This window comes from Acinonyx jubatus, chromosome A3 (assembly GCF_027475565.1).
Source record: "Acinonyx jubatus isolate Ajub_Pintada_27869175 chromosome A3, VMU_Ajub_asm_v1.0, whole genome shotgun sequence".
In the NCBI taxonomy this organism is placed as follows: Eukaryota; Metazoa; Chordata; class Mammalia; order Carnivora; family Felidae; genus Acinonyx; species Acinonyx jubatus.
In genome coordinates this window covers 86274455-86302166 of record NC_069388.1, presented here as the reverse complement: position 1 = coordinate 86302166, position 27712 = coordinate 86274455, and the positions used below count along the sequence as shown (strand labels likewise).

At 38.0% G+C, this 27712-nt stretch overlaps 1 protein-coding gene and 1 pseudogene across 9 annotated transcripts in view; both read right to left on the bottom strand.

Annotated features, from left to right (window-relative positions):
- The window catches only part of ZNF638 (zinc finger protein 638), a 137106-nt gene that overhangs the window by 90713 nt on the left and 18681 nt on the right, over positions 1 to 27712 (bottom strand). The window lies entirely within an intron of this gene.
- Positions 146 to 9857, bottom strand: LOC128311226 (ATP synthase F(0) complex subunit C3, mitochondrial-like; annotated as a pseudogene).

Genomic DNA, 27712 nt, shown 5'->3' with positions numbered 1-27712 from the left:
CAAATCTTGATAAGCCACTTATGGCTATACAGAACACTGAATACATATTGGATTAGGAATCACAAAAGTTTCCTTTCTAGCCCTGCTCTGATACTAACCTCACTGGATTTTGGCTTCCTTACCATAAAGGGGTAAGGGAAGATTAGCTTGCCCATAAGATGTGAATCTGGAAATCTCCTGTAAACTAAAAGATGTTCATGAATATTTTTGGCATTCCTAAGAAAAAAATTTTTTTTTAATTTTAGAATCTACTATACCCACACTACTCCATGCTTTTATACCTTTTAGCTACCTTGGACCACTTGCAGAAATGCACATTCCCATCTAAAAATGTCAGCATTCCTGACAGAAAAAAAGTCGTTTTACTCCACATCCTCTTCTGACCATCGCTCTTGTCCACAATCCTCCACCCCTTTTGTTACCCACACTGCTTTCTGATTGGCCATACAAGTACTGAGCAGCACTAGCCACTGTGCGCCTCCCGCCTGCTCAGCACAGTCACAGCTCAATGCCTGAAAGGATTAGAAAAAAGAATAGTCATCCCAAGGTTTTTCCTGTGATTTGTTAACATGCATGGGACTTTGTCTAAATGACATAAAGAATCTCATCACCATCTCATCTCAAGTGCAAGTGTTGTAAAAAATGGGATTTGGGGGCAATAATTGCCCTCTATATGTCTTTACTTTATTTATGTATGTATGTATGTATGTATGTATGTATGTGTGTATGTGTGTATGTATTTATATTTATTTTAGAAAGAGAGAGAGAACACATGAGTTGAGGAGAGGTACAGATGGAGAGAGAGACAGAGACAGAGAGAGAATCTTAAGCAGGCTCCATACTCAGCACAGAGCCCAACATGGGGCTCAATCCGATGACCCTGGGATCATGACCTCAGCCAAAATCAAGAGTTGGACACCCAACCAACTGAGCCACCCAGGGCACCTCTACGCTCCATATATCTTTAGAATCAAAATCTAATGATTGAGATAGACACAGAACCATGATGAAAGTCTGAGAAACCCCAGAGCCATATCATGCCCTGCTAAAGAACGTAAACATCAACAAAAGTTGGGTCTTACTGATATTTGAATTTTGCCTCGTTTTGCCAGACTATAAAGTGTGTTTTAAATGTTTACTTTTGAGAGACAGAGAGAGCATGAGCAGGGGAGGGGCAGAGAGACAGGGACAGAGGATCCAAAGTGTGCTCTTCACCGACAGCAGCAAGCCCCATGTGGGGCTCAAACCCATGAACCACATGACCTGAGCCGAACTTGGACACTCAACCGACTAAGCCACCCAGGTGTCCCAGTCTGCCTCTTCTTATTAAGGTGTTTCTAAGGGTTCCTGGGTGGTTCAGTCAGTTGAAAGTCCAACTTTGGCTCAGGTCATGATCTTGCAGTTTGTGAGTTTGAGCCCCGTGTTAGGCTCTGCACTGACAGCACTTCAGATTCTGTCTCCCTCTCTCTCTGCCCATCCCCTGCTCTCTATCTCTCAAAAATAAATAAACTTAAAAAAAAAGTGATTCCTAAATATATCCACCGGTTCTTTGATATGATTCACTTCACAAGGTAGAGCCTAATTCCGCACTCACTGAATGCCCAGGTCAGACTTATCATATTGTTTCTAATAAATAAAATGTGGTGGAAGGGATGCTATGTGACTTCTAAGGGTAGGCCATAAAGAGGATACCTTCCACCCGACTTTCCCTTCTCTCTTTTGGATTACTTACAGCAGGAAAAGCCAGATTCCATGTCATAAGAACATGCAAACAGCCTGCTGAGACGCCCAAAAGGGAAGGGATTTTAAATACTAACAGAAGCAGACAGCTTAGCTTAACAGAGAGATCAGGAAAAGAGACTGTCAAAGAGAGCTCTGCTAAAACACTGTCATCCCAGAGTAACTTGTGCCTATCCACGGCTGTATTCTCTGAGGAGCAAGAACAGAGGTTGCGCATTGAAGGGGCAATAGGCTTCACTAAAATAGTTTGTTTAAGTTATTAGACAAACAACCAACCAAACAACAAGAAAAATAAGTCCCAAGAGAGAGATAATCAGGATCTAGATTTGCTACATGGTACCTAAAATGTCCAGTTTTCAACAACAAAAATTTACAAGACATACAAAGAAACAAGAATGTGTGACTCCTACACAATAAGATAGGACAACAGAAACTGCCTGTGACAAGGTTCAGATATAGGATTTAACATACAAAGACTTAATATAATTATTAGAAATGTATTGGTAGAGATGCGCGTGGGAGGCTCAGTTAAGTGTCCAACTTCCGCTCAAGTCTTGATCTCATGGTTTGTGGTTTCGAGCCCTGCGTTGGGCTCTACTGACAGCTCAGAGCCTGGAGACTGCTTCAGATTCTGTGTCCCCCTCTCTCTGCCCCTCCCTTGCTCTCTCTCTCTCTCTCTCTCTCTTTCTCAAAGATAAATCAACATTTTAAAAAGTAATAAAAAATAAAATCTGAAAAAAAAAAAAGAAATATATTAGAAGAACTAGAGGGAGCCATGCTAAAAGAAGTAAATAAAATGTATGACATGTTGCAGCAAATAGAGAATGTCAATAAAGATAGACGAATAACTTTTTCAAAGAACCACATGGACATTATGGAGGTAAAAAGTACAATAACTAAAATAACAAGTTCACTAGAAGGGTTCAAGAATAGATCTGAACTGGCAGAAGAAACAGCTAAAACAGGTACCAATGTAGATCTTTCATAAAAAACAGCAGTGTAACACAATTTTCAGAAAGGGGGGGGACACTCTTCACTTTATACCATTTTGGCTTAAGAAATATTTCATAGGAATGCTCTACTTTCAGACAGTGGGGGAAACTTGTAATGGACGTTTCCGTGGCACCAGCACTATAGGTTTTGGAGTCACTGTAAGATACACAGAATTACATCCATAATTAATATGAGGGACAACATTTCAAGCAGTAATTTCTCATACATGGAAAATAAAATTAAGAAAGGACCATCAAACAAAAGCTTCAGACAAGGCAAGTCCGAGGAGAGCATATGAGAACAGCTGCTGATTCAAGTGAGGGGTTCTGGCATAACCAATGAGAAGGCTGCCAAATACTATTCCAAAACCAGAACCAGAAACTGCTACTCCTATTGTTGCACCACCTGCACCAATAAATTTGCTAATAGTATCAATGTCTCTCTGATTGCACTGGCGTGAAACTCCCACTGGATTAGCTAAAACACCATTCTGTGCTGCCATTAAATACTGTAGAGCCCTCTTCTCTCAAGATAACACTGATGCAGAAATTGGTCTGGATGCAATTCTGGATCCAGCTTGGATTAGAGGAGAGGTGCAGGCAAGCTTGGCACAGATGAACATACTATACTCTTTGCAGGCAACACAACTAGAAGACTTGGGTGACAGGCAACTTAAGTTCCTCTCCCACTTCTTCTCTTCCTGGAAGGCGGTGGCAGTGGCTATTTCAGAGGTCAAAGGAGTGTGGTTCCGGGCACCTGGGTGGCTCAGTTGGTTAAGCGGCCGACTTCGGCTCAGGTCATGATCTCACGGTCCGTGAGTTCGAGCCCCGCGTCGGGCTCTGTGCTGACAGCTCAGAGCCTGGAGCCTGTTTCAGATTCTGTGTCTCCCTCTCTCTGACCCTCCCCTGTTCATGCTCTGTCTCTCCCTGTCTCAAAAATAAATAAAAACGTTAAAAAAATACTAAAAAAAAAAAGGAGTGTGGTTCTCTTTCATTTTTGAAGGATAGTTTGACCATATACAGAATTCTTGGTTGATACTTTTTTCCTTTAGCACTTTGTATTCTTTTAAAGTTTTTTTATTTTTTATTTTTTATTTTTAGGGGTACCTGGGTGAGTCAGTCGGTTAAGTGGCCGACTCTTGAATTTTGGCTCAGGTCATGATCTCACAGTTCAAGAGTCTGAGCCCCATGTTGAGCTCTATGCTCACAGTGCAGAGCCTGCCCTGGATTCTCTCTCCTCTTTGTCTACCCCTCTCCTGCTCTCTCGCTCTCTCTCTCTCTCTCTCAAAAATAAATAAGAAATGTTTTTTAAAAAGGCTTTTTTAGTTTTTTTAAGTAATCTCTATACCCAACATGGGGCTCGAACGCACAACCCCAAGATCAAGAATCACATGCTCTACTGACTGAGCCAGCCAGGTACCACATGTTTTAGCACTTTAAATATGTCATTCTATTGCCTTCTGGCCAACACAATTTGCAAAGAGAAATTGGTTGTCATTGTTACTGGGGCTCTCTTGTACAAGATAAGTCCATTCTCTCTTGTTTTCAAGATTCTTTGTCTTCCAACAGGTTGACTATACTATATCTGTATGTGGATCTCTTTGAATTTATCCTGCTAGGATAAATTGAACTTTTAGTTCATTGAACTTTTTGGATGTGTAGTTTCACATCTTTCACCAAATTTAGAAAGTCTTTGTATATTATTTCCTCAGAAAGTCTTTCTTCCCTGTTTTTCTCTCTCCTTTCTCTCTCTCTCTCTCTCTCTCTCTCTCTCTCTCTCTCGGACTCCTATTACACATACTCTGGTATGTGTGATGGTGTCCCACATATCTCTTAGGCTCTGTTCATTTTTCTTCATTCTTTTTCCTTTGTGCTCCTCTGACTAGATACTCTCAATTAAATATTTTCAAGGGTGTTGATTCTTTCTTCTGCCTGCTCAAATATGTTACTGAATACCTTGTTTTATTTTCTTCCTAGTCACCCCATTAGCAAGGGTGGGATTCCCAACCTAGGATTATTGACATGGCTGAACACATGACACCCAACACTGAGAAAATGAGATTGCTAGCAATTTGTTGTCACATATACTTACCACCTGGGGGAAGAGAACATCACACATCACACAGAGCCCTGTGAGAGTCATACTCAGAAACAGAATGAACAATCACATGTCGGAGGTAGGCTTTGTCATTTCAATAGAGTGGGTTGATACTTGGCTCCTGCAGTAAGCTGTGATTGTCTTATATGAAGACTTTCATGGACTTGCAGGGAATGGAAACCTGTTACTCAGGAACAATCAGGAACTGCACATGGTCCCCATGATAAAAAAGTTTGTTTGGCTGGGGATATGGAGTTTCTTTTTATTTTATTTTATTTGTTTTGTTTTGTTTTGTTTTTAATTCCTTTAGTTTTTTTTTTCTTTTGGTTTATTTATTTTGAGAGAGAGAGAGAGAGAGAGATTGAGAGAGAGAAACGTGGGTGAGGGAGGAGCAGAGAGAGAGGGAGAGAGAGAATCCCAAGCAGGCTCTATGCTATCAGCACAGAGCCTGATATGGGGCTGGAACGCATGAACTGTGAGATCATGACCTGAGCTGAAATCAAGAGTCATTTGCTTAACTGACTGAGCCACCTAGGTGCCCCTGAAATTTCTTTCTAGAGTGATGGAAGTCTTTCTAATGTTGATTGTGGTGATAGCTGTGTAGAACTCTATGAATATACTAAGAACCACCAAATGGTCACTTTCAATGGATGATATCCATTGAATTCATATGTGAATCATGTCTCAGTAAAGCTTTTACATTAAAGGTTCCTTCTATAACTTATGAGAGTTTATTTTAAAGCTGCACAGAAAACAAACAAACAAACAAACAAAAGGACAGAGCCTCCAGCTCTGCTACTGGAAAGCCAGGTCTCAAAGAGCAATAGAATATGAACTTCTCATCATTCATGACCCAGCAACAGCAGCTCTGCTGACTTTGTCATCTCCTCATGCCCTCTGACCCAGGCAACTGTTGTTCCCTACTTAAATAAGTCTACCATACAGATGACTCAGTATTTCTAGGTTTCTGCTTCCCCTCTGACCTTAGCTTCTGCTTCTCTTCTTTCTGTAAATCTCAGATTCAGATTTGTTTGGGTCCCTTTGTCCCCTTTTTGCAGCGTTCTCATACTAGTCCATTCATAAGTCACTGGTCTGACTAATAGAACATACATTTTGGCTAAGCCACTTATCCCTAATTTAATTAGCTCTGGAAGAGGCAGTAGGTAATATGATACATTGCTAGTGTGAATCCAAAATAGTACAGCCATTCTAGAAAATGGCTTGGCCCTTTCTTATAAAGTTAAACAAGCATTTTCTATATAACCCTAGAATCCCACTCCTGAGAATCTACCCTAAAGTGATAAAAGCTTATATCAACACGAAAACCTATACACAGATGTCCATAGCAGGTTTATTTATAATAGCCCCAAACAGGAAACAACCAAATGTCCTTCAAAGGATAAATGGATAAACAAATTTTGGTACATCCATACAATGAACATTACTCAGCAATAAAAAGGAACACATTACTGATACATACAACAACTTGGATAAATCTTAAAACATGCTGGGTGAAAGAATCTAACCTCAAGAAGTTACCTTCTATGTGATTCCATTTATATAACATTCTCAAAACCATAAGACAGCAGTGATGGAGAGCAGATCAGTAGTTGCCAGGAGTTACAGTTGGAGTGGAAGTGTGACTGTAAAAGGCTAGCACAAGGGAGCATTTTGGAATGATAAAACTGTTCTTTTTCTGATTATGGTGGTAGTTATACACATCTGTACATAAGTTAAAATACAAAGAACTGTACACCAAAAGAAAGAAAATTAAAGTTTCTGTATGATAAGCTTAAAAATAAAAACTAACGAACTTAGAATATTCTTACAGAATGAATGTTTGTGTCCCCCGCCTCAACCCCCATTCACAAGTTGAAACCCTAACCCCTAATGTGGTGGTATTAGGAGGTGTGGCCTCTGGGGGTGATTAGGTCATGAGGATGGAGGCCTTGTGAATGGGATTTAGTGCTCTTATAAAGGAGACCCCAGAGAGCTCTCTCGCTCTCTTTCTGTCATGTGAGGACACAAGAAGACAGCTGTCTGCAACTCAGGAAGAGGGTTCTCACCAGACCTGATCATGCTGGCACCCTGATCTTGGACTTCCAGGCTCCAGAACTATGAAACATAAGTGTTTGTTGTTTATAAGCCACTCATTCTCTGATATTCTCATAAAATAGCAGACAGATATTAACAAGCAAGTTATAGAAGAGAAAATGCAAATAGTCAAATTTATTAGTAATCAAAGGAATACAAATTAAAACAGTAAGAAGATATTGTTCACTTACCAGATTGGCAAAAATGAAAGACTGATAGTATCTAGTGGGGGTGAATATGTGGGGAATTTAGTAGACTCATATGTTAGTGAATATGTAAACTGTAGAGCCTTTTTTAGAGGGCATTCTGATGGCATCTTAAAAAAAATGCATATATCCTTTAAGCCAGATAGTATATTTATATAATTCCAGTACTTATCATAGTACCTGGTATATAGAAAATCAATTACCATGTGAAAATTGAGATTATCAGGTAAGATTTCCTGGAAGAAATGGGGGCACCTGACAGAGTCAGTTGTTTAAGCGTCTGACTTTGGCTCAGGTCATGATTTCATGGCTTTGTGAGTTCGAACCCTGTGTTGGGCTCTGTACACTGTGCAGACCCCATTTGGGATTCTCTCTCCCTCTTTCTCTGCCCTTCCCCTGTTCACGCTCTATCTCAAAATAAATAAATAAATAAACAAACAATAAAAATAAATTGGAAAAAAAAAAAGATTTCCTGGAAGAAATGAAGGTTTGAGCTGACCCTTCAAGGATGGCTAGGATTTGAATCAGTAAAGAGGAAAAAAAAAAAAAAAGGATATTCTAGGAGAAAGAAAAGCCGAGACACAGTGACTCAAGAGGCAGAATGAATATGTTAAATTGGCATCAGCCAGGTTTCAATGCAAGAGAAGAGTAGGAAGGTGGAGAGAAAGAAATGGAAATGCTTTCACACGGTGAGGTCCACCTAATCTTTTGGAGCTCAAATTAGATTCCACCTCCCCTAAGAAACCTCCCCTATCCCCAGAATTAATTGCTTGACCTATTGCACTTCCAAAGCTCCAGAGGGAAACCTCATTATCACTGATTCTCAAACTTCATCCTGCATCAGAATCACATGATAGGTAGGTTTTTAAAACACAGATTTCTGACTCCACCCCCTACAGTTTCTGATTCAATAGGTCAAAAATTGTGGGGACCACAATTTGAGAGCTACTACTCTGCCAAATTGGCCTCTTTTGAATTGCTAAAATACCATTATAGTGAACAGCCATTATTTTTGCCTTCCCAGTACCTGTTCTGGCTTTTTTCAGTAACCAAGCCCTTTTCTAGAGAACTATTTCTAAGTAGCTTAGGGGTGCTTGCTTCCCCCTTAGACACAGGACCCAGACCTGACCAAAGTATTCTATTCCTGTGGTCACAGTAATTGATTCAGGAATGAGAATATGGCCAAGCAGGATCTTCTCTGGGGTTTTTCTGCAGAGTTATCAGAGAAGATGCTCTCTTTCTGCTAAGGTTGCTAACCTGATAAGATGTAAGTCTCAGGTTTCTGGTGGCCTTTGTGACTACCAAATGGAGAAAAGCTGTTAAAGAGAGAAGGAAGATGTGGATGACATCACCTGAACCCTTATATCTAGCCATGCTCAGTTAAACTACTATAACTTGGAACACTGTATCTGTGCCTATCAAACCTAAAGCTTGAGAGGCTTTTAGAAATACAGTATCTTATATATGAACACAAGACCTAAATTGGGCCAATCAGACTAAAGGGAAAAGACATTTCATTTTAGTGGACAGCCTCTCCTTGCCTCCATTCCAAGACATCACCAAGAAAGTCTCTATCCTCTGTAGTTACTGGCAGCTCCCTTGCCACCACAGGAAGCCAGTCTTAGGATAGAGCCTCTGTTGAGAATGGCAGGATGAAGAGAAGAATAAACCTGGGTCTATACTGACATAAGTGAGCCACTGCTGACATTTATCAGTTACCACCTATCACTGGACTTTGGGTTATATAAGACAATAAATTTATTTGCTTGGTCTAGTGTTTTTTTTATTTTTAATTTTTTAAAAGTCTATTTATTTTGAGAGAGAAAGAGACAGTAGGGGGGGGAGGGTGGGCAGAGGGAGAGAAAGAGAATCCCAAGCAGGCTCCACACTGTCAGTGCAGAGCCCATTGCGGGGCTTGAATTCCAGAACTGCAAAATCATGACCTCAGCCAAAACCAAGAATCAGATGCTTAACCAACTGAGCCACCCAGATACCCCCAAGCCAGTGTTTTTGTATCAAAATCAAAAACTATCCTCAGTCATGTAAGCTAAGTCATATAATTGGCTACTTCTGACATTGAATTCTTGCAAGAAAGAATAAGCTTCAGTCAAAATGGCCCATCTGAAAACAAATAAGAAACACTCTAGAGCCTTGCAAAGAGATATCTGTATTGCCCAGAGACAGTAATCCCAAAATGGGTGTAGGTCAGATAATCACTAACCTTACTAGGTTACAAAAACCAAAAGTTCTGCCTCAAGCTAATGTAAAGGAGTCACAATGGGAGAGCTCATCAGGGTCCTGGAAGATCCAAAGAATTGGGACAGCCCGAAGGACCAATGTCTTCTTGCTTCCTTTTGCCTCACAGCAACCCACTCTAGGTGGGACAAAGGTGAATACCATATAATAATGAGCCAGTCTGAAATGCACACTGGGGACAAGGGGAAGAAAAGTTGTGCCTCCCCACCTTGAAAATGCCCCAAGACAGAGGCCATGATTGAAGCAGTTAAATTTGAGTGAAGGAGCTTAACAGACAAAGAGACCTATTCCTGGGGCACCTGGGGGCTCAGTCATTTAAGTGTTAGACTCTTGATATCAGCTCAGGTCATGATCTCGAGGTCCTACGATCAAGCCCCGCATCAGGCTCTGCACTGAGTATGGAGCCTGCTTGGGATTCTCTCTCTCCCTCTCTCTCTCTGTCCTTCCCTTGCATGCACATGCACACACACACATACACACATGCGCGCGCGTGCTCTTTCTCTCTCTCAAAATAAATAAATAAACTTAAAAAAAAAAAGAGAGACCTATTCCTAAGGAACAGAAATGAGCATGTACATTCAATATTGATGTGAACACAGTCTTTCTGGAAGGCAATTTAACTCAACAGAAACCTTTTAAAAAATGTTTCTACTCTGGGGGTGTCTGGCTGGCTCAGTCAGTTAAGTGTGTGACCTTTGATCTCACCTCTGGTCTTGAGTTCAAGCCCTACATTGGGCTCTGTGCTAGACAAGAAGCCTAGCTTAAAAAAAAAAAAAAAGTCTATACTCTGGATCTAACAATTCTTTTTTTTTTTTTATTAAAAAAAAACTTTTTTTTTCAACGTTTATTTATTTTGGGGACAGAGAGAGACAGAGCATGAATGGGGGAGGGGCAGAGAGAGAGGGAGACACAGAATCAGAAACAGGCTCCAGGCTCCGAGCCATCAGCCCAGAGCCCGACGCGGGGCTCGAACTCACGGACCGCGAGATCGTGACCTGGCTGAAGTCGGACGCTTAACCGACTGCGCCACCCAGGCACCCCTGGATCTAACAATTCTATATCTAGGAATCGATTCTAAAGAAATGAAGACTTAACTACAGATAGATTCAAATGGCCACCACTGAAAACAATTTGAATGTCCAATTGCCAAAGTTATGTCTTTCATTTAAGTGTCTTCTATACTCCAGCCATTTTGCTACACAATGGAGATAAAACAGTACATGTCAAATTAAGGGCCAAAAGTGAATGTTCAGAAACTTTTATATCAACTTAACACAGCACTTTTAGGTCTTAAAGCTAATAAAAATGCATGGCTTATATTTTGTATCTCTGCGTTTTTATTTTATTTTTTCCAGTAACTTATTTTTATTGTATTTAACAAAAATATTGTTCTGTGACAGATTGGGCATTAGTTAATTATTTAACTAATTAATTTTTGAGAGAGAGAGCATAAACAGGGGAGGGGCAAAGAGAGAAAGAGAATCTTAAGTGGGCTCTGTGAGATCATGACCTGAGCCAAAATCAAGAGTTGGATGCTCAACCAACTAATCCACTAAAGTGCCCCCAGATTGGAAATTTAAAAAATTGGTCCTTCACCACAGATACTTTGAGAAGCCTTGGTATAGAGAATTTATAAGATGGAGGCCTAATTGGGTATAGGAAACCAGTTCATTTGGCCAAAAATTACAGTACAGACTAAGGTGCTGGCAATGGAAATGGAAAAAACTTAACATATTTAGGAGGCAAAATTGGTACAATTTGGTAATATGTAGGTATGAGGAAGAAGTGAAGGATGTGTCAACAGTGATTCCTAAGTTGATGGCTTATTCAGTGGGACAGATAATCTTGCCTTTCACTGGAAGACTGCCAGGTTTGGGGGACGGGAGATTCATTAGTTCTGCATAGCTTGGATTTGTAGAGTTTGGAGTGTCTTTGACAAAGCAGAAATGCTAAATAGGCAATGAGATATACCTAGGCTAGGTCTCAAAAGAGGCTTATGAGAATGTAAATTTAGAAGTCACTGGCATGTTTCTAATAATTGAAGCTGTGAGCCATTGATGAGATTACCTGGGGAGATAATACTGAGAAGATGGTCTAGGCCAAGTGTCGAGAACAGGCAATATTTAATGACTCTGAAGAAAAGGATGAGCTTGCAGAAATAACTGAGGACTTTGGGGCACCTGGGTGGCTCGGTTGGTTAGGCGATCAACCAACTCAGGTCATGATCTCGTAGTTTGTGAGTTCAAGCCCCATGTCGGGCTCTGTGCTGACAGCTCAGAGCCTGGAGCCTGCTTCGGATTCTGTGTCTCCCCTTCTCTCTGCGCCCTCTCCTGCTCACACTCTGTGTCTCTTTGCCTCTCAATAATAAATAAACGTTAAAAAAAATTATAAAAAAAAAGAAATAACTGAGGACAAACCACACAATTGCTTTATATCCACATAATGAAATATTGCTCGACAATTTAATTTTTTAGATTGCAGTATTAACTAAAAAAGTTTAAAGTATCTATCGTATGTTCCCATTTTTAAAAAGAAAAATATAAATATATGCAATCATATATCCAAAAGTAGATGTCATTAAAAGCCTTGTGTTAATAGTGGGATATATTGAGAGTTTTTTTCCTGCTCATTTTCATTTCTACTTTTTTTTTTTATAATGACCACAGTTTTTTCCTTGTGCCAAAGCAAATTTTTAATAATTTATGTGCACATGAGGGTACAGTTTTCAGATTTAAAACTCTGACTGAAACATAGAATGTATATTGATTTTTTTTCTTTTGCTTAGAAATACCTTTATTTTGTAAAGCCACAGATCATTCTGCAAAGTGGTTATCCCCCCCGCACAAACACACACACACACACACACACACACACACACACACACACTTACAAAAAAAGATATTGACATCTCTTAGGGAAAAAAGGTAAAAAAATGTTTCTTATTAAGTCAGGGCTACACAAAGATTATATCAAGACCCCTCAAGTTTTCACTAAAGATTGCCAAAGTCACATAAGGATTCTCTGAAAATACAATCCTTGGGCATACTGAATTTGTATTTTTTTCTGGGCTGGCACCCCCCCCACCCACCCGGCACCTATCACAACTATATACTAGCACCAAGAAATGAAACAATTTACAAAAAAAAAAAAAAATCACAAAATCAGAAAGTGTCAAAAACATTATTAAGGAATTTTAAAATACTTTCTTTTTTTGTAATGTTTATTTATTTACTTTTTTTGAGAGAGAGAAAAAGAACACAAGTGGGGGAGGAACAGAGAGAGAGGGAGACACAGAATCTGAGCAAGCTCAGGCTCCGAACTTTTTCTTGGCATTACATTGGAGGTCCTACCTAATGAGTTAAGACCCAAAAAATGGCATAAAGATTAAAAAGAAATAGAATTATCACTTTTTGAAGATGATATGACTATGTACACAGAAAACTCCAAGGAACCTGCAGATAAATAACTAGAATTAATAGGATGATTTAACAGAGTAACAGTATAAGATCAAATTACAAAATCAAATGCGTGTCTATACAGAAAACAAAAAAGTCAAAAAATGTAATTTAAAAAATAACTATTGGGGCACCTGAATGGCTCAGTCAGTTAAGCGTCTGACTGTTGACATAAGCTCAGGTCATGATCTCACAGTCATGAGATTGAATCCCACATCAGGCTCTAAGCTAAGCATGAAACCTGCTTGGGATTCTCTCTCTCCCTCTCTCTCTCTCTCTCTTAAAATAAATAAGCACCTTATAAAATTTTAAAATAAATAAATATATAAATAATAACCATAGTAGTGCTAAAAATTAAGGTACTAAGTAAAACTTTAAAATGCTATGCAAGATTCCATGTGGAGAAAATTATAAAACATTATGGAGAGATATTAAAGAACATCCAAATAAACATGAGCTATATATGTTTATAGATAGTTACATTCAATACCGTATGTATAGCAATTCTCCCCTAAAGACATGTATAAAGTCAAGGGAATTTCAGTCAAAACCTGAACTGCACATTTTTTTGCAATCTAGTAAGCCAACTCTGAAGTCTATATGGAAGAATGAGGAGCTGAGAAGAGTTAAGACTCTCCTATGGAAGAAGAATAAGAAGGGGAGACTTGCCCCACCAAGATCAGGAAGCATTAAAAGTTGTAATATGTAAAAAGAAGTGTGGCATTATGCAGAATAAACAAAAAACTAAAAGAACAAAAAAAAAAGAGTTCAAAAAAGAAAGACCAAAGCACTTATAGAAAGCATAGAAATATAGAGATAGAAATTATATATATGCATGTATATATATTTATATAAAACGGAAGTGGCATGAGATCAGCACGGAAAAGGATGTCTTTCCACATAGAAAAAAAAGTGGATTCCAACTTCTCAACATACTCCCAAATCCATTCCAGGTACATTAGAAACTTGAAAGTGAGGGGCACCTGGGTGGCTCAGTCGGTTAAGCGGCTGACTTTGGCTCGGGTCATGATCTCGCGGTCCGTGAGTTCGAGTCCCGCGTCAGGCTCTTGCTGACAGCTCAGAGCCTGGAGCCTGTTTCAGATTCTGTGTCTCCCTCTCTCTCTGACCCTCCCCCGTTCATGCTCTGTCTCTCTCTGTCTCAAAAATAAATAAACGTTAAAAAAAAATTAAAAAAAAAAAAGAAACTTGAAAGTGAAAAGCAAAGTTTTTAAACTTTTACAAAAAACATAGGTAAATACTTGTATGCCCTCAGGCTAGAAAAGAATTCCTTACACAACAGTCAAACACAAACCATACAGGGAAATATTAATGAACTCCACTATTTAGAATTAAAACTGTTTACCAAAAGATATCAATATTTTTTTTAATTTTTTTAATGCTTATTTATTTTTTAGACAGAGAGAGACAGAGTATGAACGGGGGAGGGTCAGAGAGAAAGGGTGACAGAATCCAAAGCAGGCTCCAGACTCTGAGTTGTCAGCACAGAGCCCGACGTGGGGCTCGAACTCACAGACCATGAGATTATGACCTGAGCCAAAGTTGGACGCTTAACCGACTGAGCCACCTAGGCACCCCAAGATATCAATATTTTTTTTAAAAGTTATAAATTAAGTCACAAAGTAGAAGAATACCATGCAAGAAATTAGCAAAGAATGAAGTGTTTATAATGAAGTGTTAAACGACACAATAGAAAAATGAGCAAAAGATATTCACAGATGGAGAAGTACAAATAGCCAATAGAAATCTGCTCAATCTCATTAATAATCAAGGAAATAATAATGAAACCTCAAGGAGATTCATTCCTTTCAGTCAACAAATACATATTAAAGTCTAGTGTGCACAAGTTACCACTCTAAAGACTAGGGATGCAACCATGAACAAGATATACGAAGTCCCTATCCTTTCCGGTGGGGAAAGGCAGTGGTAATAAGTGCTCTGGAGAAAAACGAAGCAGTGAAGCAGGGTAGGGAGTGGGAGAGAGGCATGTCATATTTTATAACAGCTGGACTGGGGCGTCTGGCTGGTTCAGTTAGTAGAGCAGGTGACTATTGATCTCAGGGTTGCAAGTTCAAGCCCCACGATGGATGTAGAGATTACTTAAAAATGAAATAAATATAAATAAATATAAATAAGTAAAAGGGATATACGAGGAAAGCTTTACAATTCAGTAAAGGCCTGAAGGAGGTGAAAGCACCACCATGCAGGTGTCAGGAGGAAGAACGTTCCCAGCAGACTAACAAGTTAGTGCAAGGTCCTGAAAAACCCTAAGGAGGCCAGAGTGACTGGAGCAGAGACCAGTTTGTACACACCAGGCAAAACCTCAAGAGCCAAATGTTGGTGGGAATATGGAATAACATTAACTCTTGGATACCTCTAATGGGAAGGCACATGGATAATAATCATCTTGGAAAACTGTATATAGCTTTCCAGCACTACCCTCCTCCCAACTATGCAGCCTAGAAAAGCTCTGGAACATGTGTACCAGGAAATAAGCACAAAAGGTTCATAGAAGCACTGATTTTTTAAAAGCAAAATCAAACGTCTTCTTGATTTTAATACCATTTTTCATCGACAGAAGAAAGGCAAAATAAATGGTATATTCACATAATATGTCACATATAACATATGGCAGTTAAAATGAGTGAACTCCAGCTAAACATATCTACACAGATGAATGTCAGGAATATAATGTTGACTAAAACAAGCAAGGTGCAGAACACCCATAATATGACTCTGTTCCTGTAAAGTTTTCAAACATGCAAATCTAGGCAATACATTGTTTATGAATACGTCTGCAAATGGGAAAATATTTTTTTAATGTAAGAGATTAAGAAATCAAAAAGTCATAAAGGGGGGAGTTCAGGGAATGGCATGGGATCACTAAGGGTATGTGGGGCTTCAAAAGTATTATTAATTTCTATTTCTAACATTTTTTTTTTGAGAGACAGAGCATGAGTGGGAGAGGAGCAGAGAGAGAGGAAGCCACAGAATCTGAAGCAGGCTCCAGGTTCTGACCTCTCAGCACAGAGCCCAACGCGGGGCTCAAACTCACAAATGTAAGGTCATGACCTGAGCTGAAGTCATATGCTTAACCGACTGAGCCACCCAGATGCCTCTAATTTCTATTTCTTAGACTGGGTTGTAAGTACACGGCATTAATTTTATATTTATGATTTTATCATATAAATATACAAATATGTATTTATCATACAAATACATACAATACCTTTTGGATGCTTGAAGTATTTTACTTAAAAAGTTTTGTTTTCTAAAGAGTGAATGTACATGTGTCAATTTCCTTGGCAGATAGGTTTAATATGATCCTGAAATGGTTAAATAAGTAAAGCACAGTATCCTTTAAAAAAAAAAAAAGCTTCTGGATTATTGAAAAGATCTTTCTTCTATTCAGATAGCAAATATCTAAAACATAAGAATCTAGGGGGTGCCTGGGTGGCTCAGTCGGTTAAGTGTCCGACTCTTGGTTTTGGCTCAGGTCATGATCTCAAGGTTTGTGGGGTTAGAGCCCTGCATTGGGCTCTGTGAGGACAGCATGGAGCCTGCTTGGGATTCTCTCTCTTTCTCTCTCTCTCTCTGCCCCTCGTCTGTTCACACTATCTCTCACTCAAAATAAACTTAAAAAATATGTTTTTTAATTAAAACATAAAAATCTATCCTGCCTGAATCTGTCCTTTTTCTTGTTTTGCTTTCTGGGAATATAACAACACTATATCCTTTAATAAAAATCCAATATATAAATAAACAAAATCCCTGTCATCTTCTCCTCAGTGACTAATCTAAGGGTGGGAAATAGGAAAACATGATTGATAGAAAAATAAAAGTTTATTAAATATCATCTCCACCAAAAGCAACTAAATTTGATTTGGGAGTTTAACAAGAAAAATCCTCAAACAGTTCACTCATCTGCTTAACAAATTAAAACAAGGTAGTTCTATAAATTAATAGAAAAAAACCTGAAACTTGAATTCCATAAAAATTTGGGTTTTTTTTAAATTTTTTAATGTTTATTTATTTTTGACAGAGAGAGACAGAGCATGAGCGGGAGAGGGGTAGAGAGAGGAGAAACAGAATCCGAAGCAGGCTCCAGTATCTGAGCTGTCAGCACAGAGCCTGACGCAGGGCTCAAACTCACAGACTGTGAGATCATGACCTGAGCCGAAGTCAGACGTTCAACCAACTGAGCCACCCAGGCGCCCCAAAATTTAACATTTTTATATGCCAAACATGGTTCTAAGAGCTTTTATACATATCAATTCATTTAGTCCTGAGAATAATTCAACAAAGTGGACAATGTTATTGTCTCCATTTCACAGAAAAAGGAACAAAGGCCCAGAGTTAAATAATTTGCTGAATGTCCCATAGTTAATAACTAGTGGCTTCTATGTGAACTCAAGCAGTAGGGCTCCATAACCCATTCCCTTAATCACTACATTATATTGCTTTCCTTATTATACCATGCGTTGGTGGAAGGAGACAGAAGGACAGAGGTCAGAAAAAAGAAAAAAAAAAAGAAGGCAGAAAGCTAAGAAAGAAATATTGATGTTTGTTAAATATCTGACCTATCTGTCTGAGAAATATCTAACTCATTTACCAATATTGCTTTTTCTTCTTTTTTAGCTTTTTTTCTATTATGAATAAAATTGTAAGATATTTAAAGTATACATAGTGATGATGTGATATGCATATAAATTGTGAAAGGATTTCTTCCATCTGGTTATCTGTCACTGTGTGTGTGTGTGTGTGTGTGTGTGTGTGTGTGTGTATTTTTATTTTTTATTTTTATGCATTTATTTTTAAATGTTTATTTTGAAAGAGAAAGCGTTTGCACTCACAAGTGGGGGAGGGGGAGAGACAGAGGGAGAGAGAGAATGAATCCCAAGCAGACTCTGTACTATTATCACATAGCTCTATGCGGGGCTTGATCTCACAAATCATGAGATCATGACCTGAGCCAAAATCAAGAGTGGGAAGTTTAACTGACTGAGCCACCCTGGGGTCCCTACATGTATTTTTTTTTAGATTAACACAACAAAGGTTTATTTTTGGCTTGTGCTGCATGTTCAGTGCAGCTTGGTAAAGGGGTTCTGTCCCAAATAGTTACACAGTATCCCTAGCTGAGAGTCCATATTCTTATAATACTGACATCTCAACATGTGGCTTTATATATACCTGTGATGCATGGACACAAACACACACACTAGATACACACATATACATACATTTTTTGATGAAAGCATTTAGGTTCTACTCTCTTAGCAAATTTCAATTATACAATACAGTGTTATCAACTATAGTCACCATGCATTAGATCCTCAGACCTTATTCATCTTATAAACAAGTGTTGCAAAAACTTGCCAAAACAAGTATTTTGTTCATTCTATTAGCTTTGAAATATAGACATTCTTAAAACTTTTTTTCCCTTGTTTTTATCAAGGAACATCTGATCTGAAATTGCCTCTTCCAAATCTGCCTTTAAAAAGGGGTGGAGAGGGGTGGTAGTGGCAACATTTTAGAGCTCTTTTGCCATCTTGTGGTCTTTTGCAGTATTGCTGTTGAAAACTTCAAACTTCTCTAGGTTGGGCTCCAAAAAAAAAGTCAGTGCTAATCTTGGGGCTGATATTCTGCCTGCTTTGGATCATTTTGACCACCTTCTATGGGCTCCTAAATTTATCTACATTTTCAAAAATATTTTATTTGTAAGCAAAAAATATTTTATTTGTATCCAAATGGGGCTCGAACTCACAATCCACAGATTGAGTCACATGCTCTTCAACTGAGCCAGCCAGGCACCCCATCTACATCTTTTAAAAAGTGTGGCAACCAAAATTTGGCACAATCCAGTCTATTTATGAAGTATTAGACCAAGACTGGCTGTGCTTCAAACCTTTCTAAGGAAAGCTGTCCTACTGAGCCCCTGGGGGGGGGGGGGAAGTCTGTGTGATTTTTCACAGTTGAAAAGTCTCAAGACAGTTCTTCATGCTGAATTCATTCTGGTTTTCCTTAGTCTAATCAAGTAACACATTGCATCAAATCAGAATTCTTAAATTAGTCACTATCCTATTTCTTCACCTCAGGGCTGGTCTCCCCCCTCAAAAATACTTCTTCTTTCCCTTTTCTGGGAGGGAGGAGGGACAGGCTGGCCCTGGGGAAATAAGGCAAGTACAGGTGCCAGGGGAATGCTTCTGGGTGAGGCTCACAGAGGAAGACTGAGGAGCCCTGTAGGCACATGACCATTTCCTGGCAGCTCCCTGGTATTGGCAACTGAGAGCCCAACTTAAACACCAGAAAACTTGAGTGCCCCGATCTTACCTGCTTTCCGGCCTTACTTATGGTGAAACTAATCTTTGAAAAGTCCTTAAAGTCTTTAAGCAAATACAGTATACACACTTCTGTGTAACCAATCCTAAAGCCCTCTAATTCTTCACTCAGCTTTGTTAGGACCTTATATCATTTCTTCTTTTTTCTGTCTTATGTTGCTCCCAACACTTCTGCCCCACCCACTTCTGTCTGAAAGTCTATAGGGGTGGTTCTTTGCTTGACTCAACAACTCAGGAACTACTGACATTTCATGGTTGAGGACCAGATGTATTAAAAATCCTGCAATGTGTGTGACATCCTCTTAAAACAAATAGTCCTGCACAACAATAAAGAAAACCACTACTGTTCACTTGTCTGGCCTCCTGCATTATGCACAATTCTTTATAAATGGTCAATACAACCCTTACAATTATTTGGATACTATTTCCATAGACTGTTACAGGACGGAATGCATACTCACAAAGTGGGAAAAGTGGCAATGGCAGTCCCCTGCCCCTGTTCAATAATATATATTTTTCTGCTTTTTACCTGTATGAATTAGTTGATTTTGAGTCACTTAAGTGAGTATATGATGAAATTCCACTGTATGTATTCCTCTACCCATTTTTAAACATGCTGTTCTGTACCTTGTTTTTGACTTAATAATAATTCTTTGAGATTATTTTATATTAGTACAAAGAGCTCTACCTCATTATTTTTAATGACTGCACAATACTTCATTTCATGGAGATATCCTAGAATTTACTTAACCAGTCTTTGTGGAAAGACTTAAGCCAAAGAATATCATAATGAAATGTATGTTTTTGGAAAGGTCATTCTGGCTGATAATTGCCAGGTATTCACTGTGGAGAAGGGCTTGAAGGTTTCCAATAGTTTATGTGAGGATACCAGCGAGAGGATACTAACTACCACAGTATTTCTAGTGAGGAGTAATTTCTTGTTATTGTTGCTATCTAATAATTCCTCAGCAGAGCTAAATCTGGGGAGGAAGGAAGGAAAAAATGAAGAAGGAAGGAAGGAAGGAAGGAAGGAAGGAAGGAAGGAAGGAAGGAAGGAAGGAAGGAAGGAGGAAAGGAGGAATGGAGGGAGAGAGGGAGGAAGGAAGCAGAAAGGAAGGAAGGAGGGAGGGAGGGAAAGAAGGAAGAAAGGAAATAAGGAAGCTAGGTTTACTTTGCATTTCCCTACTCACTAAACAGGTTAAGCACCTTTTTGTATGTTTACTGTCTATTTGGGTAGCTGCTTTTATGAAGTTCTGTTTGTCTCTTGTCCACTGTTCTTTCTTTCCTTCTTTTTTTACTGTTTATTTATTTTTGAGAGGGAGAGGGAGAGAGAAAGTGTGAGCGGGGGAGGGGCACAGAGGGAGACAGAGGATCCTAAGCAGGCTCTTTGCTGACGGCAGAGAGCCCAACGCAGGGCTTGAACTAGAGAACCCTGAGATCATGACCTGAGCCCAAGTCAAACGCTTAACAGGACTGAGAGACCTAGGTGCCTCTTATCCATTTTTCTTTTGGGTTGTTTGCCTTTTTTTATTGACTTGTAAGCATTCTTTCTCTATTCTGTATGTTAATTGTTTAGTATTATTCATTAGATTTTTCTAAATATTAATATCTTTCTCACTGCAGCTTGTCTTTTTATACTGTCTTTAATGGTGCCTTTTGACCAATAGAATACTTTGACTTTAACATAGTCCAATTTATCTTTCTCTTTACAATTAGTGTTATTTGCATCCTATTAAAAAAAAGTCTTTTACTGTACAAAGGTTATGAAGATATCCCTATATTATCATCCAGGAACTTCATTGTTTTGTTGTTGACATTTAAAACTACAACCCACCTGGAACATTTTTTTTTAATAGTGTGAGCTTGGGTCAAGTTTTGGTTTGGTTTTTAATTTGCATCTTTATTTCTTTCTTTAAAAAAAATAATATCTGATTGTTTCAGCACCATTTGCTGAAAAACTTAGTCCTTTTTCCCTTTTCTTTAGAGTCAACTTTCTCGTGTATCGAGTGTCCAGATATATGGGAATCTGTTTCTGGGCTCTCTATTCAATTCTATTGATTAATTTTTCTATCTTTCCATTAATATTACACTTTCATAATAACTGCAGTTTTATATAAGTCTTGACAGCCAACACGGCTAGTCCTCCCTCTATTGAAGATTGTTTGGGTTACTTTTGGCCCTTTGCATTTCCATGCACATTTTATTTTTAAATTAATTAATTACTTAAATTTTTTTTAAATTTTTTGAGAGACAGCATGTGCTCACAGGTGGGGAGGGGCAGAGAGAGACAGAGAGGGAGAGAGAATCTTAAGCAGGCTCCACACCAGGTGGAGGTCGAGACTGGGGGCTCGATCTCATAACCTCAAGATCATGCCCTGAGATGAAATCAAGAGCCTGATACTCAACCAACTGAACCACCCAGCTTGGAATCAGTTTGTCAAGTTCTCAAAAAAAAAAAAAAAATTGGGGGGGTTGGGATTGCATTGCCTCAATAAATCAGTTTGATAAGAAAATGAAATCTTTACAATATTGAGACTTCCAATTTATAAACATGGTATATCCCTCAATTTACTCAGAAGTTCTTTAATTTTAGGGTACCTGGATGGCTCAGTAGGTAGTGGATGCAACTCTTAATCTCAGGGTTGTGAGTTCATGCCCCACATTGGATGTGGAGCTCACTTAAAAAAATTTTTTAAAGTAGTTCTTTACTTCCTCACAATAATATTTTATGGCTTTTTGCATTCCTATAGTATATATACACTACGTTAGATGCATTTACTATTCCTGATGCTTTTAAAAATACTATATTTTTTCAAAATTTGTTTGTTGCTGCAATATATAAAAGCAATTGATTTTTGTATACTGGCCTTGCTAAACTTTAGTAATTCCCTAGATGCTTTCGTATTTTCTACATACACAATCATTTGATTGATGATAGTTTTATTTCTTCCTTCCCCATCCTTTGTATAGTTCACTGTTTTTTTTTTTTCTTATTTACTGTACAAGCTGGGATCACAAGTACAATGCTGAACACATGGGTGATAGTGGACACTATTGTTTTATTCCCAATCGCAAAAGGAAATCTTTCATCTTTCAATGTTAAGTACAATGTTTGTTGCAGGGGTTTGTTTGTTTTTGTATATTTCTTTTACTGGATCAAAAAAAGTACTATTTCTTAGTAACTAAGAATTTTTGCATCAGCAAATTTTCAGTGTCATCAAATACACTTTCTATCAACATGGTCAGATGATTTTTCTCATTTACTTTGCTCGTGTAATAAATCACTAATTGATTTATGAATGTTAAATCAACTTAATGTTCCTTGATGTTAACTGGAATGCCAATTTGTGATTTGTTTTACATATTTTACATATTCCCAGATCTGGTTTGCTAATATTTTATTTGGTATTATACAGCCATATTCCAATGTTTCCATCTTGTTCCTATGTTTTGCATGTATGTAATTTTCCCTTCTCAAAATATTTTGACAAGTTTTGGTATCAAGGTCATGCTGGCCTCATAATATTAGTTGGAATATATTCCTGTTTTTTTTCTATTTGGGGGGAAGGTTTGTAAAATACTGGTATTATTCTTTCCTTAAATGCTTGGAAGAATACCTTAGTGAAGCCATCTGGGCATAAAGCCCCTTTACAGAATTTAAAAAAAATTTTTTTAATTGTGGTAAAATACACATAACATAAACTTTACCATAGTAACCATTCTTAAGAGTACAGTTCAGTGGTACTCAATGCATTCACATTGTGTGCAACCATCACCACCATTCATCTCTGTAACTCTTTTCATCTTGTAGAACTGAAACTCTTTACCTATTAAATAATAATTCCCCTCCTCCCCTCCCCCTAGCCTTTGGCAACCACCCATTATACTTTCTGTTTTTGTGATTCTGACTACTCTAAGTACCTCATAGAAGTGGAATCAAACAGTATTTGTCACTTTGTAATTGGCCTATTTCACTCAGTATAAAATCCTCAAGGTTTATCCATGTTACTGCATATGCAGAATTTCTTTCCTTTTTCAGGCTGAGTTATATTCCATTGTATGTATACATCACATTTTGCTTATCCCTTCATCTGTCAATGGACACTTGGGTTGTTTCCACGGTTTAGCTACTATGAATAATGCTGCTATGAACATGGGTTTACAAATATTTCTTCAAGATCTTGCTCTCAATTCATTTAGGTATATACCCAGAAGTAGAATTGGTCAGTCATATGGTAATTAAAAATATTTTTTTGTGGGACATCTGGGTGGCTCAGTCAATTAAGCGTCTGACTTTGGCTCAGGTCATGATCTCAGGATTTGTGACTTCGAGCCCCATATCAAGCTCACTGCTGTCATCTCAGAGCCCACTTCGAATCCTCTGTCCCTTTCTCTCCACCCCTCTCCCACTTGCTCTGTCTCAAAAATAAATAAACATTAAAAAAATTTTTTTTAACTCTCATATTGTTTTCCACAGCAGTCATACCATTTTACATTCCTACCAACTGTGCACAAGGGTTCCAATTTCTCCATATTCTCATCACTATTTGTTGTTATCTGTTGTTGTTGTTTTTTTTATCATAGGCATCCTAATGGGCGTGAAGTAGAATCTCCATGCAGTTTTGACTTATATGTCCCTAATGATTAGTGACACTGAGCATCTTTTCATGTGCTTATTGGTAGCTCATATATATTCTTTGAAGAAATATCTAAGTCCTTTGCCCATTTTTGAATTGGGTTGTTTGATTTTGAGTATTGAGTTTTAGTTTGTATATATGCTGGATATTAATTCCTTATCAGACATAAGATTTGCATATATTTTCTCCCATTCTGTAGGTTGCCTTTTTACTCTGTTGATAGTGTCTTTGGATGCACAAAATTTTTTAATTTTTATGAAATCCAATTTGTCTATCTTCCCCTCGTTACCTGTGCTTTTGGTGTCATATCCAGGAAATCATTGCTAAATCCAATGTCTTAAAGCTTTGCCATCTGTTTTCTTCTAAAGGTTTTATTGCTCTAGGTCTTACATTTAGGTCCTTGATCCATTTTGAGTTAATTTTTGTATATGGTGTTAAGTAAGGGCCCAACTTCATTCTTGGGTTGTTGAATGAACTTCATTCATTGTGGGTATCCAGTTTTCCCAGAACCATTTGTTGAAGAGATTGTCCTTGCCCCATTGAATGATCTTGGCAAACTTGTCAAATATCATTTGACCATATATGTGAGCGTTTACTTCTGGGCCCTCTATTATATTCCATTGGTCTGCATGTTTGTGTTTATGCCAATTTCGCACCATTTTGATTACTGTAGCTTTGCAGTAAATTTTGAAATCAGGAAGTGTGAAACCTCCAGCTTCTTATTCTTTTTAAGGATGATTTTGGCTCTGGGGTCCCTTGAGATTTCATATAAATTTGAGGATGGGTTTTTCTATTTCTGCAAAAAACATAATTGACATTTTGATAGGGATCACATTAATATATAGATCATTTTGGATAATATGACATTTTTTAAATAATAAGTCTTCCAATCCATGAACATGAAAAATGTATTTATTTATGTGTCTTCTTTAATTTCTTTCAGTACTATTTTGTAGTTTTCATTATACAAGTCTTTCATTTCCTCGGTTAGGTTAATTCCTAAGTACTTTATTGTTTTTGATGCTATTGTAAATAGAATTGTTTTTATAATTTCCTTTTCAGATCATTTGTTGTTTATATATAGAAATGTGGTTGATTTTTGTGTTGACTCTGTGTATTTTTGTACAGAAAAATTTCAAATTTGACTTTTCATAATTGTAGATTCATATGTAGTTGTAAGAAATAGTACCGAGAGGTCCTCTGTGTCCCTTAGATAGTTTTTCCTAATGGTAACTAACATCTTACAGAAACTATAGTACAATAACCCAACCAGGATATTGACATTGATATAATATAGATACAGATCATTTTCACCACAACAAGGATCCCTCTTATTATAGTTTTATACCCACATCCATTTCTGTCTTGCACTCACCTCCTTCCGTAACCTGGGACAATCACTAATTTGTTCAACATTTCTGTATTTTGTCAGTCCAAGAATGTTATATAAATGGAATCATATGGTATGTTTCCTTTTGGGATTGGCTTTTTTCATTTAGCATAAATGTCTGGACATCCACCTAGATTGTTACATGTACCAATAATCCAGTCCTTTTTATTGCTAAATAGTGTTCACAGTTTAACATTTTTAAAAAGTAATCTCTACATCCAGCATGGGGCTTGAACTCACAACCCTGAGATCAAGAGTCATGTGCTCTACCAACTGAGCCAGTCAGGCACCCCTGTAGTATTACATACTATACTTTAAACGTTCACCCTTTGAAGGACATGTAGGCCAATTCCAGTCTTTGGTTATTACAAATACAGCTTTTTGGAACATTGGTGTACAGGTTTTTGTGCGAACAAAAGCTTTCAATTCTTTAGGATAAATAAATGCCAGAGTGCTGTTGGATTGTATGGTAATTGCATGGTTAATTTTATAAGGAACTGCCAAATTGTTTTCCAGAATGACTATGCCATTTTACATTCCTACCAGCAAAGTATGAGTGACCAGCAAAGTATGAGTGACTCAGCATCCTTGTCAGTATGTTGGGTTTTCACTATCAGAATTTTAGCCATTCTACGGGGCGCCTGGGTGGCTCAGTTGGTTAAGTGGCCGACTTCCGTCAGGTCGTGATTTCGCGCTCCGTGAGTTTGAGCCCCGGTCGGGTTCTGTGCTGACAGCTCAGAGCCTGGAGCCTGTTTCAGATCCTGTGTCTCCCTCTCTCTGACCCTCCCCGGTTCACGCTCTGTCTCTCTGTCTCAAAAATAAATAAACATAAAAAAAAAAAAGAATTTTAGCCATTCTAATAATTATATATTGATAACTCACTGTGGTTTTAATTTGCACTTCCTTAATGGCTAATGATGTTGAACATTTTTTTCATGTACTTACTTGCCATCTGTACTATCCTCTTTGTTGAAATGCCTCTTTGCCCATTTCCTAATTTGATTGGTTTTTATTTAACTATCAACTATTTGTTAACTGTTGTTTAACTCATACTTTTGCCAGTGGGTATACAATTGCTCTAGGACCATTTGTTGAAATAGGCATCTTTTCTCCATTGAATTGCTTTTGCATCTTTGTAAAAACATCAGTTGGGCATATTTGTGTAGGTCTCTATCTGGGTTGTCTATTCTGTGTTATTAATCTATGTGTCTAGGGGTGCTTGGTTGGCTCAGTCGGTTGAGCGTCCGACTTGGGCTCGGTCATTGATCTCACGGTTGGTGGGTTCGAGCCCCACTTCGGGCTCTGTGCTGACAGCTCAGAGCCTGGAGCCTGTTTCAGATTCTGTGTCTCCCTCTCCCTCTGCTCCTCCCCTCTCTCAAAAATAAATAAACACTAAAATTAAAAAAAAAAATCTATGTCCCTATCCTTCTACTAAACCAACAGTCTGGATTACTATAGCCATATATAGTAAGTCTTAAAATTAGATGGCCTGACTTCTCCCATTTTATTCTTCATCAAAATTGTTGAGGTTCTTCTAGTTACTTTGTTTTTTCATATAAACTTTAGAGTAATGTTGTCTATATCTACAAAAAATTACTAAGATTTTGGTAGGAATTGCATTAAAACTATCTCAATTTGGGGGGAATCCATATCTTCACTATGTAGAGTCTTCTAATCCACACTATCTCTCTACAAAGAAGTATTTATTTATTATTTATTTAATGTTTTGTTTATTTTTGAGACAGAGAGCGCGAGCAGGGGAGGGGCAGAGAGAGATGGGGACAGCTGATCGCGATTGGGCTCTGCACTGACAGCAAAGAGCCAATGCAGGGCTCCAACTCCAACTCATGAGCTGTGAGATCATGACCCAAGCTGAAGTAGTTGGCTCAACCAATTGAGCCACCCAGCCACCCCTCTACAAGGAAGTATTTAGATCATCCTTGATTTTTTTCATCAGTGTTGTATAGTTTTTAGCATACAAGTCCTATACTTTTTTTTGGTTATAATTACACCTAAGGTTCGATATTTTTGGAGCAGCTTTAAATGGTAATGTTTTAAATTTTGGTGTTCGCTAATAGCATTTAGAAATACAATTAATTTGTGTATGTTTTTCTTGTATTCTGCAACCTTGCCAAACTCATGTATTAATTCCGTTGATTCCTTGAGATTTTCTATGAAGACAATTATGTCATATGCAAACAGGGACTGTTTTATTCCTTCTCCTTTGCTGATTTGTATGCCTTTTATTTTCTACTATAATGTCCAGCACTGTTCTTGTTCCCAATCTCAAAGAGAAAGCATTCAATCTTTCACCATTAAGTATGATTTTATCTGTAGGCCTTTGTAGATGATGCTCTAATTTTTGAGTTTTTATCATGAATGGATGTTAAATTTTGTCAAATGCTTTTTCTACATTGATTAACAAGACCATGTAATTTTTCTTCTTTACCTTGTTAATATGATGAATTAGGCTGATTAACTTTCAGTT